We start from the raw sequence: 14,767 nt of genomic DNA on the forward strand, positions 1-14,767 counted from the left end.
CAATTCCAATGATTTTCATACTACATTCTAATTATTATGGGTATAAATCTTCATTATTTTTAACGCCTTTTTCCCCCCACTACAACACTGTTGTAGAATGATTAGATGACCTCCAATGATTACAAAAAACATAATTATGATGCTCAGTGACAAACAGGAGAAACCAGCTCTGGATGGCATTAGCAAAATGGAAATTATTAGAAAGATATCAGAAGACTTACAGAATTGATGGGAGACTTGAGAATAGATGGAAATCACAAGCACCCTAGAGGGCTGGGAGGCAGGCTCCACAGTCATGATTCCAACACAGGGTGAATTTGAGCAGCACAGCACAATCATAATGAATGGATGACCCCAACTGCTTCTTTCCAGTGCCACATGTTTAGGATTCAAAGATCCCTACCCACCCACAGAGTGGCAGGTTGGTCAATGGTAGGTACCAGGAGATAGGGAGAGAAAAAGTCTGGACCTTTCAGCTTCCACAGCAGAAATCAGAAACCAAAAATAACACTTCCACCAAGACCACTCCTGAAGGGGTTTAATAATCTAAAAATAAATTGTGTACTATTATGAACAGGGAATAACAGGAATTCAAACAAATCTCAAATGTACACTACACCAACCATCTCTACAGAGATTAGGGAAAATTGTCAGCTCTTCAATTCTATGTCTCCTTGGAATGATGGAATAGAGTAAGGAGTAGGGATGGGATAAAGGGATGAGATGAAGAGACAAGCATGGATGTTTTACTGCATTGCAAGGAAGTACACCACTTGTTTAAAATGGATCAGAATCATATCATCATTGATGAAATGCTAAAGCAGAGGTATAATTATATCCAATGAACCCCTGATCTTCACACAAAGAAACTGACTCAGAGTGCTACTATAAACAATGGGAAGTTAAGATCAGAATCCTCCCCAGAGGTATATTTGAATGCAAGTGCTCATAGTTCTCTGTTAATTTTTTAGCCCCTGAGGTTTATCAATTCAATTATCATTAATGTAACAAAAGGTTATTTTGCCCTACTGTATACCTGCATGCCTGCATTTAATCAGGGATTTTATATACATTATCTTATTTATTCCGTAGAAAACAAATCATATAAATTCAGTATCATTTTTCCACTTTTTAGGCAGAATAAACTGAAGCTCAGAGAGTCCAAGATAGAATTTGAAACTCAAGCTACTTGATTCCAAAGTTTCTGTACTTTCCATCATGTTATTGAAGAAACAGGGGATACAAGAAAATAGAATAGTTGAACAGAAGTCCTGGCCCCAGCAGTCATAGGTCTGTAGCTTTGCACAAGGTTTAATTTCTCTGTGCCTCAGTAGCTTTATCTAGAAAATGAGGATAACTAATAACCACTGCTCACTCTCCTTCATGAGGCTATTAGGAGGAATACATGTGAAAGGGCCTTGAAAACTGTAACTGTAAACCTATAAAATATTATTCAAATCAGTCTTAGTTATTACCAGTATTATGTTGTGTAGGATAACTGGAGACAATAAGAATATAGGCTAAGACACAGAAAATCTACAATAATCAAGCTGTATGTGGAATGCTGGTGAGACTTTGCTCTGACGAAGTCTACTTGTGTATGAGAAGGAGGAGCCAGAAGTATCTTGAAAGCCAGTACCCAATAGGATCTGAAATTAGTATATCATTTTGCAGCTGTCTTGCTGTTATAGGAATGAATGAAACAAAAATCATTGAATTTAAAGACAATCTCCTTACTCTTGATAGATTGGTTGCCTGACAGCATTTTAGAACTTGCAGAGGAAGCAAGGTTACTTTTATGCAACTTTAAAACTGTCAGAAAAGCAAAGAGTAAAATTAAGTTTGTTCCTTTTTACAGGTAGAAGTAGAGGTAAATTGCATTATGAGATGAAGGAGAAGGCATGTGACAGCTCTAATATTACAAATGAATATCTTTATGAGCACTGAAAGTTTATGTACAGAGAAATATTTTTCTCCTGTTTGCTAGGATTATAGAAAACTGATGTATTGCAGATCAGAGCCAAAAGGGAAAAGTGGAACCAACAACAATATAATAACCACTCAAGAGAAGTACAGATACAAGAAAAGATCCATTTGTTTTAATTTAAAGATATTTCTGTCTGAAGATATGAAAACATGAGCAACCAAACTGATGTTTACACAGAATTACTTCCAATTTACACTTCATCAGTCTTCCTCCTTTTTATTGGCATTTATGAATCATGTTCGTAATATGAGTATTTTTTTTATAAATATTGCACAATGTGCATTTAAACACACCCTTCTAACACCAAAAGCTATGTCAGCAGTCATTTGCCCTTCCTTTCAATTACCATGTAGAAATGTCCCTCTTCTTTTCAAAGGCCAAGACTTACACATGGACGCTGGATACCAAACCCTCTAACCTTCCAGAAACCCTATCAATAAACCCCTCTTTCTGCAGTACCATCAATCTTCAAGCTCCTCTCCATCATCGTTTAAATATAATCGAGTATCTCTCACATGGGAGCCTGGGGAAAACACATCTTCTTCCAGCTATTGTCCTCTCCCTCTAGGACCTTGTACAACCAAGAGTCTCAAAGTTAGACAGTTGGCCTCAGCTTCTTCACTCTCATGCACTCTGCAATACACTTCAAATCAGACACCTTTCTACACTAAAATCCATCCTTGGATACGAATTACTCACATTGCCTGAGTGAATGGGACTTTTTTTCATCTTCTTCATCCTCAACTTCTTAGCAGCATTCAAGACACATGACCACTTGCTCCTTTCTTCTTTCTCTCGGCTTCCTTAACATTACACCTCCCTCTCCAGTTTTGCTATCATCTCTCTGTGGCTATTCCTTAACCTCTTTTGCTGGCTCTTCCTCTTCCACCTGATATAAAGTATCCTGGACATTCCTTTCTTCTCATATTATACTCTCTTCTTAGGCAATCTCATTTACTCATATTGCTTTAAATTCCAAATATATGAAATGACTCCCAAATTTGTACTTCCAGCTGAGCCTCTTATTCAAAGCTTCAGAACTGTATGTCCAGCAAACTATGTGATGTTTTCTCTTGGTCGTCTCACAGGTATCTCAGAATACATAACTAAGCTTTTCATATACCCTCCCATTTCATACTTCTACGTCCTCCACTTCAGCACTTGACTTTGTTATATATACTCATTGTCCATGCTAATAAATTCAGTTAGCCTTAACTTGAGAGGCCTCACATCTTGTGTGTGGACTCTGTCTCCAGAATATACCTTACTCCTCTCAACAACTGCTACCAATAAAGTTCAAATTATTAGCATCCTTCACCCAGGCAGCTACAGTGACCTCCTTATTGATCTCTCACTTCCATCTCCAATCCTTTCTATTCATGGGGGATGTATGCTCCTAAATGCAACTCTAATCACGTCACTCCCTTACTTACACAGTTTCCATCGGGGAGGAGGGTATTAAATTGCACTCAAGATAAAATCTTTACATACCTGAGAGGTCATATCTATGACAGCTGTACCATGAGCAGAGTGCTACCCTTGTCTGTGGCTACCACCATACGGATCATGCCAACAGGTTACAACTTGCAAACCCCACAGAGAACCAATCTGAGACATCTCTGCCTTCAGTGTGCTTGGAAGAACAAATGTCATGTGAATAAGATTATTATGGGTTTGTTAGACTGAGAAATTACATTCTAATCATTTTTTAATCATTTAATCATTTCTTAATTCTAATCACTTACTTTCTAATCATGAATATTTTTCACAAAATCATTTTATTAATAGATCCCTTTACCTACTATAACACTTGTAAATAATTCTATCCATGAAATAATCCAAAGTATACTAAGTTACCAAAACTGTCTTTTTCACACATTTCTTAAAATATTAAAGAAACATAAAATAAAATTATTCTCTTACATGAAAAGCAACAAATAGTTTTGCTAACTTGGAGTGCACTATGTCTAAGTAATAAAAATTCAAATTTCATGTTCACTTGCCAAAAATTTTCATAAAACTTTGAAAACATTTGTCATGTCAAGATATGTATTTTCAATGTAATATAAGCTTTGATTTTCTTACCTTCAAAATTATTTATATAGGAAAATAATACACATGCATATTTATCACTTGTATTATTTTCTGGAGGCCTAGCAAAAAGATGGCAAATAATCCTGTAAAATCAAACCCACCTATAATCTTTGCAGCAATAAATAGGCACAATGAGTGATACCACTTTCTGAGCTCCAGAATAACTTTATAAGATGACTTTTGCAGCTGTTAATAGCCATGTAAACTCAACTGGTAGTTCATGATTTATTTGCTGCCATCATTATCCTTCATTCAATTATTTTACTGTCTCCATAGAGTTATGTAAAATTGCCCTGGTGCCATCTCTGTTACCTACCACCATGTAGAGCTGTGCTGCTTAACCAGCCAGGCAAAAATGCCCAAGACTTTTCTGTTTTCACACCAGAATGTCAGATTTTCCATCTGTGTCTAGTTTATGGGTCACTCTTTAGTCATCATGCCAGAAAACCTATACTCCCAGCAATCACTGAAACTCTACACCTATTTGACCTGTAATCAGGGCCTGCCAGAGCCAACTAATGTTCCACTGGAGAACACATGAACTACCACGTTCTCTAGGTACTTGAGCCCTATTCCCATAACAAGTTGGGGCATCACAACCAATGTCCCTAGACTGTACTAACAAATCCTTCTTGAACTGCAATTTCATGTAACAAGAATTGGCCCTTTCAATATATTGGCTAGATCTTTTGCAAAACTGTAGCTGAACATATTGTCTCCTATGTCTCTCTGAGACAATTCAAAAAAATTCCTTCTTGATTTTAGCATTGAGAAGTTTTTCCTTTTTAGCAAATGGGTATACTTCCATATGTTAGCCAAGGAGAACTACCTAACTTGTCATGTTTGCATTTTTTGCTTTGGCAGCTAGGAATCAAAGAACTAAATTTACTATTCAAGTCCCATAACTAGCACACTGAGAGATCTTGGTATAATAATATACCCCCTCTCTCTAAATCAATTTTTTTTCTATAGTTTTTTCTCCCTACCACACTAGAAAGATACAGCACAGTCTCATCTGTAACTGATTCACTACAACAGTAAGGCACTCAACCCAGAAGTGACAAAAAGTCCAGAAAAAGGCCTTTTGTTAAGAATATCACCTTAAGAGAAGGGCAGATTCTCCTTAGCAACTGGTTTTTTGCAAAAGTGGGTATCCTCACTTAGAGTCTTACCCTGATTGTTCCCTCTCTCCTCACTTGAGATAAGAATCATTGATCCAAATCAGGGGTTGGCAAACTTCCTATAAAGTGGCAGATAGTAAATAGTTGAGGCTTTGCAGGTCATACAGTCTCTGTCACAGCTGTGCAACTCTGCCACTGTAGCATGGAAGCAACCATAGATGATATATAAACAAATGAACATGGTATGTGCTAATAAAACTTTATTTACAAAAATATGTTGTGGGTTGATTTAGGCCTTAGGCTATAGTTTTCTGACGCCTGCCTAAATAGTTTCTAATATTGGTTTTTAATTTTTATTTTAAAGTTCTGGGTTGTTTATGTTTATTACAGTAAGCCACTTCAAAATATTTTATTGGAGTAGAAGAGGAGTGTATTATAAATAAAGAGTGAAACAAAGCTGAGGAACTCTATATTATACATAGCCAAGATATAATTCATTAAAGTCCTGTGTACTGAAAATTGGGAATGGGCTCTCTGCTCTCCTGAAATTCACGCTCTGCTATAGGAGGTAAGATGCCTCTACAAAAAAGAATAACACAAGTGCTGAAGGAGAGTTGCAAGCAATGTCCCGTAGGAGATCACAAAGACCACTTTACTCTGCTTCTTCAACCCCAGAAGCAGGAAGACATCCTGGTAGAACTGCTATTGGATCCCGGTGAAATTTCACCAAGTGGGCATTCAAAACAGAGAGGTCATGTGGTTGTGAAATGGCCTGGGGGTGTTCAGAGAATTTCCTCAATTTGGCTATAACACAGGGTAGGCATAGAAGAAAACAGAGGAGTCATAATGATAAGGATAGTCAAGGATGTAAGGTTAAGAAGCTTAGACTTTTCAGAAGGCAATAGAGAATCATTGAAGGCTTTTGAGCAGGGAAAGGATTGTATCTTAATCTTTACTGAGTATCAAGAAAATTAATCTGCCAGCAGCATATAAAAAAGGGAACATAAAATCTTTACAAGAATGATGTTCAAGGTAGTAGAGGAAGAGAGGATAGTAGAGGAAGAGAGGTGATTGGTATGTGCCCTCTCCTTTGGGGCACATACCAATCACCAAATGTAGGGCCTTCACAAACTGCATACGCTGAACCCAAAGATTTTGATATGGCTCTTACTGGAGGATACCCTCCACACTCCATTCACTACTGGTAATTGAGAATCATTGCCTCTACAAGCCAAGGTTACAATGTGCTGTGTGCCTCAGGTGTGCTTGGATGGGAAATAAAAGTTGAAGAACCATGGCAAGAAGGCTGTTGCAAAAATCCATGCAAGAAGTAAAAATGAGGTGAGATATGGTGATAAGAACAGGAATAAAAATGAGGGTTTAAGATACTTTGCCCACAGGACTTACTTCCCACATGAAAAGTCCACTCTGAAGTATCTGGGAGCTGGGGCAGAATCAACAGAAACGGAGATGTCAGAAGGAGCATGGTCAAGGGAAAAGGTGATTTCAGTGATAGGCATGTGGAGTCTGAAGTGTCAAGTAGATTGTGCAGGTGAAGAGCAAGCAAAAGACTGAGTATGTGAGTCCAAAGTTTGAAGGCTTTGGGGCTTACAGTAGAGATATGGGCACTGTCCAAAGGGAAGTGACAGTCATGGCCATTGTTCTGCTTCAGGTCACAGAGAGAGCATGTTTGAGAGAAGTAAGCACTTGAGGATCACTTATATTTTGGTGCCACAAGAAGAACCAAGAAAGAGCAGTTAGAGAAAAGGAAGGAGAGAAAATAAACTGTCCCAGAAGCCAAGAGGCAGAGTAAGGGGGACCAACAGGGAAAAATCAGTCAAAAAGCCAAGGACTGAGAAACAGCCTTTGGACTGAACAAAGATGTCACTATTCACTTTTGGGAGGACAGATGGGTTATAGCAGAACACAGGCTGCAAGGGATGGAGGCGTGAGCTGGGTGAGGAATTGCAAGTAGCAACTGTAAATCCTCTTGAGAAATTTGGGAGTGGTTTGTTCTATAAATAACAGGAATGCAGGAAGGAGGAAGTCAGGAGATGAAAGGGACATCTTAGTAACAGGAGAGGAGTTTGCAATGGACAGTACTTGGGATCAACTAGCCCTAAGGTTACAATCAGCCTGTGGTGTGATGTGCACTACTGAAAGCCAGAACCCACCACGTTCTCACCATATTCTGGTGGCAAACATCTCAGGGCCACCAGAATATGGTGAGAATATGGTGGGTTCTCGCTTTCAGTAGTGGGACAGCTGGCCAGCAGTCACCATCATCATCATCAAAAGTAGTTAGAGATCCCCTGAGTACAAATTACATGCACTTTGCTTAAGGCCTAAAGTGTCTTAAACAAATGAGGCTTATATTGTGGAGAATCAAAGAATCCTAAGAGAGAAAACACCAACTTTGACATGCATATAAAAAAGAGGCAGTTGAGAGAATAGTGAGCTAATTGAAATAATGACTACATATTATGGGCAAATGATGGAGACCATTCATTTTGTGAGGCACAATGTGAAGACAAAGTTATAATTTGTATGTGATTAAGCAGTGTTGCTGGGAGGTGGCTCCAATCCCTTCAGGGAGCCCATAGAGTGTCATAACCGCCAGCCACCCACCACTTAACCACAAGGATTCAGAGGCCAGCTCATCTTGGTAACTGTGTCAGATTTCTGGGTGTCTGGCCATCACCACTGAATTCACTCCAGCCAATCAGTTTCTTCCTATTGGTTTCTACAAGCTCAAGTTTAGAAACATAAAAAAAAAAAATCACATTATCAAAGGCAGGATGTAAAAATAAAGATATCATCAACCATCCCCCTTAGACTTCTTCCAAATTTCTGTTTGTCTGAGGCCCCTATGCGTTTGTGGCTTTCTGTGATCAGAGCCCAGTCCAACAATGTAATCAGAGTTATAGAAGGTAACACAGGCACAAGGGAGAAAGATCTTTGTAAGAGGCATGTCTACTCAGATGCCATTTGTTCAAAAGCCCATTGATCCTTGAAGTACCTGAGAAAAGGAGTGCTTGGCATGCTGGGAATTCTGTCCTATCCCAGATCAAAGAAAGTCATCACTCTTTCAGAGAGAGATTTAAAAAAAAAACAACAGAAATAAACTGTTGCCCTTTCTCACTGGTCGGGAAAAATATCTTGTGTTGTGATGAAGGTGAAAGCCAAAAGCACTTTTTCAGACATAACCACGGTGCCTACAAAGCTGAGCTGGGCAGAACTTAATAGCCCAGGCAATGCTGGCTGAAGGCCTGACTTTACAGAGTTCACTTCTACCCTACTGAAAAGGCTACTCCTAATTATTTTCTGGATTGAGCTTCCTAGAGAGGAGGCTGCTGGATCTTCCCCTCCCACTAGACTCAGGCCTGAGGGTGACACCATGCCCCTTGACAGCTGGAATGGAGTCAACTGCATGACAATGCAGATCAGATTGAGTGATAAGTTGGGATATTCTAAATGGCCATGTAACATATAGCCCTTCTGCCTTAGAAGGAGACTTTAAAACTCCTTTGTTCCAAAACACATTCTTTGGTACTGTTGCCCCCACCCTAATCCAAACCATCCATTTCTAGGTCAGGCCATTGAAAAACTTCCCAATGATGCTCCCAACAACATAGCTACAATCTCTTAGGGTCTCTACCCATTTCAGCAGGATTCTGTCCTTCCTCTGAATAGAGATAATACTGTACTCAACAGCTAATGACCTCGTTGGTACTGGATACCAGCCATATATCCTTGTTGGTCCTACTGGGAAGGCCAACAGTCTTATATGTGGTCTGTCATGGGACTCTTTACATTCTTTGGCAGGAGTGGAGAAGCCAGAAATATGGTGACCACACAGCAATCACTCAGAGACCACCCAGCAAGTAGCTTAGGAGCACAGCTCATCCACAGACAGCCCCTAACAGGCTCACAGGCCACTCTTCCATCCTGTGGGAAATCAGGGGAGAGGCTGGGAAACACTTTCTATGATAGAATCATTAGCACATGATCCACGTACAGTTCTGTCTCTTGGCTGCTTCTAATCATCACTGAACTGATCTTGGTATTGAAATAAAACAGAAGCTGAGGCCCAATCTACCACTCCACTATCTCTCCAATCCATCACTTCATGGAAAAATTTTAAGCTTCTGCAGAGCAAAAATAGCATAATTTCAGAAAAAAGAAAACAACAGATTGTCATCCATATTTGCTGAAAATATTTTCCCTAAAGAGTTAATATTTATATTACATAAAAACTCATATAAAATGATAAGGAAAAATATCTAACAACTGCCACTATCAGCAATTCAACTTTGGGCATGAAATTTAATTTCTTTAAGGCTCAGTCTTTTCATCTACAGCATGAAGATAGGAATGCCAACCTCGCTGAGGTACTGTGTAGATTAAATGAGATAATGCATTTAAAGTGACAAAGACAAAGTCTGAGCACCGTAGGTTCCTTTCTTTGCCCCCCAAGTGCTCCAACATCAAAGTGAGGAAAGGCCAGAACAAATCATTTTAAATTGGAGAGAACACAGTTAAGAAACAAACATGAGAAAACCTTACTAGCTACCCAAAAACTGCAGATTAAAAGGTACCTTACATCTATTACAGAAGAAAATTAAACGTAATGATACTGCCTTAACATTTTCAATGAAAGTGTCAGGGGGACTATATATTCATCCATCCTCTGATGGCGGCAGCATAAATTGGGAAATACTTTTGGAAGGCCATTTGGCAACACCTTTAAAGACATAAAATGTTCATATCCTTTGACCCAGTATTACTTTCCTAGAAATTTCGTCTAAGGTGACAGACCTAAAGATACAGGACTACAAAGCACAAGGATTTTCATTGCCATGAGCTTCATTATAATGAAAAGATCTAGAAACAATAATTTAGTCACATAAAGGAAAAAGCAGAGAAAGCAAAATTATATCTATATTATGGTTTTGTTTTTATGAATACATGTAAATAAGGAGAGGGTCACATGAACGAATTTTAAAGGACTGCTAGAATCTGAAGTTACAATTGTATTAGAGTAATTTTTGTTTTGGTTTGATTTCTTGTACTATTGTTATAATCCTGTCCATACAATAAGTAAATCTTCCTTTAAAAAGTAACATCGGTCCCATTTCCGTAGCCTTCACCTTAACCAGAACCTCTTCACCCCTCAGCTAGATCAGGGACTCACTTCTTAATGTTTTTTTTGTTTGTTTTGTTTTTTTCTCATTGTGTTTCTCCTTCTGCCAGTGTAGGCAACAATCATCCTGTTTGTCCTAGGCACTATATGCAAAACACTTTAAATACATTTTTGTCTTAGGAAAAGACCCACAGCCACCACATGAGGAAAGTGTAACAAGGCTCCTCATTGAGGAGTGTGAGGCTTAACTTCTCTGCCTAAAGTTAAGTAGAGTCTTGTGCTCTAGGATCTGAAACAGAAACAATATTTATCCAACCTCAGTTTGAATACAGATTTTTAGCTTATAAAAATCATTAGTTTTTAACCAGAGGTGAACAGAAAGGGTTTATCTTCTTATTTCCATAGGGACAAAATAGAGGCCTACTATACTACTATAAGTTGCACTTCAGGGAGCTAAAAGCAGGAGAATTTCCAGAGAGTGTTCTTATCCTTTGAATTCACAATGTCTCTTATAACTTACTCAGCAATCTGTACAATCCAACTAAGGGGGAAATGGCAGATAATTTTGAACACACTATGGAGGATACAGTAGGTATTTAATAAATATTCACAGGTGGCATTAATGACTCCAGTGACCCGCTTAAAGCCCAGGCAGGATCATGAAGTCAGTTTTCAAAGCCCCTTGCCTCACTTCTACTTCTTTGCTTATCTCTTTCCATCAATTCTATTCAACTACCTCAACCCTTACTAAAGCCCATTTTACACATGCTCTGTCCTCAACTCATAAGAACATACTGTGAGAAAAGGATATATTAATTTGTAAGTATTATGTGTGACTTCTTTTGAGATTGTTATCATTAGAGCTAGAAAGTACAAGTCAAGGAAACAAATCTCTAATTGTGAAACATTAGATTCCTAGGTATCAGCCACTGGAAAAAGAAATATCTAGAGAGAGTCAGCTGTCAATAAACCCTTTAAATGATAGTTGAAAGAAGTGTCTACTTTGTTAACAAAAGGCACAACAGACCTACCTATTATCACATGCATGCATTAAACCACTTTTTTCAAACCATAAATAAATATAGTACCCAACTATACTTGGGTATCTTAAATATAAATTCATGCATGGGATTTTTTTAAATCTTTGTCAGCACATTCATTCTTAAATTAAAAAAAAAAAATGAATGCACTAGGAAGTATTTCTATTATAAGATACAGATAAATAAAACTAATAAAAACTTCCCTAATTATGCAATATCTATGAAGAATAATTATATCTAAGCAAACCTGGTGATGCAACAACTGAAAACAGCATCAAGATATAAAAAAGGACATTAGCCAAAGTCCTTAAGGTCTCCAGATTGATTAAACTTGACATCTGTCTAACTTAATAGTACTGATCTTAAGGAATTCAATTCTTCTTTCTTTATCCATTGTTGTTCTAGTTGGACCTTGTTAATGACTTTATTAGTGTCAAACCAGATAAGAAGGATTGTCCCTTCCGCCTTCATCCACAGCATTTCCTCGTGTGTAGATTCAGTGATGAAAAAGACCAAGCCCTTTTAGAATTTGCTCTCTCTGAAGAAAAATTTTCTTGAAACCATTCTTGGATCCAAATGGAAATATTGATATTATTTGACCAAAAGGGTAGCCAACCGCATGGAGTAAAATGTACTTACTAGTTAAAGAGTTTCACCTGGCCTGGATGGCATTTCGCATTTCTGGCAAAGGATGGACCAGTCAAAGACTCTAGGTGTGTTTCAGTTATCTTGAGACAGCAGTCTGCTTAACAGGATAGGCAGTAACTGACCATCATGTTACACTAGAAGAACAATCCATACAAATAGATCGAGCCAGCTTTCCTCCCAGGGGGTCAGTGGGTGAAGCAGCCATCCTAATTATCCACAGCCAGCTGAAACCATACCTACTTAGAGTGTTTCCATTGGTTTCTTGGCTGTGGGAGATATAGAGAAGCATATGATATGTCCAAGCAGATTTAGGATCTTTAATGTTAACACCCAAATATGTAGCCCCACATTAAGCAGGGTGTTAGTCTAGTGGCCCTGGAGTCCACACTGAGGCCCCTCCCTCAGCCTTTTCAAAACCTTGACTTCAGGAGTAAATCATGTAATAATGACCAGGATCAACTTAAATACTGAAATTGAAAAACACTGCTAGAAATTCACTCCATATCAAACTTAGTAATAAATGCTAATTTGCTATTTCTCTCTCTCTCTCTCCACTCTCTCTCACAAACACACACACACACAGAGTCAGGGACTTAGAACTACATGTAAATTATATGGAAGTCAGATTAATAGATATATGTCGATCTTGCAAGATAAAATTAGAATCCTAGCTTCTCACATAAAATCCCAATTATATTCAGACATTTCTATCCAATGACCCTGAAGAAAGCTTGATGTCACAATGTATGATGTATCTCAAATCCTCATAACTAGGAAAATTTTATAAGTAATCTGAATTTTTTTGTCTGTAAACAAAGACTTACTGTGAGCCTTTTCTCACAGTTCCATTAGGTTCTGGTCCCTTTTTTTCTCTCTATCCTCACCTCTTCTCTCACCTCCCCTGGCCTGGTTCCAGGCTGTGGTATGCCTGCTGAATGTCCCAAATCAACAGACGAAGAGACAGGCACAGGCCTGTTACTCTTTGCCTGGGCCTGTGTATTTATCTTTCAAAATATGCTTCCTCCAGGAAGCCCTCCCTAATCTATTTGTCTTTAGGCCTCTGTGCATTCCCATTATGCCCTGTGTATACTCATATGATAGCACCTGTCATGTTTATAGTGGTAATAAGGCTAAATTATTTGTCCATCTACTAGACTAAGTCTGAAAAATCTTTCCAATACAAATACTCCCATGTCTGGTTCATACTAAGGACTCAATAACTGTTAGATGAATGGATGGATGAATGAACAAATAAACAAATTATTGAATCTTAACACTTTTGCCTATAACAGCCTTTCCTCTCTCCCTTTATCCAGGTATTGAAACCCATCTTAACTCATAGACAAGCAGATAATGAACATACTAAAAAAAAAGAAACGTTAAAACAATGTAAACATGAACAGAGCTCTAAAATTGGATTGTGGTCATGGTTGTACAACTTTGTAAATTTGCTAAAAATTATTGAATTGCACCAGTGAATTTTATAGTATGCAAATTATACTCCATTACAGCTGTTTTAAAATATGAATAGAAAACAAAGTGTTTACATTACAGAATGGTCCAAAGTCAGAACATTTCATAAGTGGAAAATGGTTTAAGTGAGAGAAGTAACTATGGAAATCCCTTCTTGAGGCTTTTTTTTTGTTAATGAAATTGCTTTTCACCTGGACAAGACATTGCTAGAAACTCTGCATTAAACATATTTAAGAAGAGTGTGAGAGTTCACAGACTGAAACTGGCCTATTTCCAAATTGGCAGAAAGGACCTATTTAATTTCAGAGTTTGATTCATGGTTTGAAAAACAACAAATTTATTTTATTTTATCCCACTTTTATTGAATTAATGAATTGAATTCAAATCAAGTAATTTAACTCTAAAATATGTGTTGATGGTAAATTAAAAACAATAAACTTTTGCAATGAAACTTTATTGACTTAATTTTTGTAGTTTGCTATTTCTAAGCAAATAAAGTATTATGTTTTTAACCAGCTTTACTGCCTCTTAATTTCCATTAAAATTTTTTGAGGGTGTGCCAAGTCTTGTCGGCTGGGTTGCAAATGAAGGATTTTCTTCATACAGTAGTCTCTAACATCTAAGTCACATGAAAGTAGATGTTTTCCTTTTAAGTTCTTAACTACCTTACAATGAGAAGGGGTCTATTTTAAATAGATCCTTTTTATAAATAATAGTAAATGCTTTCATCTGTCTGTCAAAATCATGTTGAAAATTCCTTTTCAACCTCATTTTTATGACATCTCCACCTTTTCCGATAGAATTTATTATTGAGACAGGAAATCACACCACAACCCTAACTTCAGACTTCTTTTCTTTGTTAAGATTGCCGGCAGTATAAATTCAACATGCAAATAATTCTTTTCATTATCGGCCTGTTAAAACATAAAATAAAACTTAAAGACAATGAATTCTTGTTGGAAACATCAAAGTTAAATATATTCCTTGACAGACATTTAATAAAATCAGATATGAAGAACAGGAAGGCTAAGTTGTTATAAACATCAGTTGGCATGTCTTGTAGTTCTTGGTGGTCTAAGATCACCGCTTTAAATTTCAAAGGATTTGAATAAAGACAGCTTCACAGTTGCTCTCAAGTCTTCATATCTAAAAGATTCTTTTACAGATCTAAAATGGACAGATTTGATGTTTATTACAGAGCCGTCATGGTCTTGCAAGTGATTTACATTTGTAACCGTATTTTCAGTGAGAATATCGTTTC

The sequence above is a fragment of the Camelus ferus genome, chromosome 5 (assembly GCF_009834535.1).
Source record: "Camelus ferus isolate YT-003-E chromosome 5, BCGSAC_Cfer_1.0, whole genome shotgun sequence".
Classification (NCBI taxonomy): domain Eukaryota; kingdom Metazoa; phylum Chordata; class Mammalia; order Artiodactyla; family Camelidae; genus Camelus; species Camelus ferus.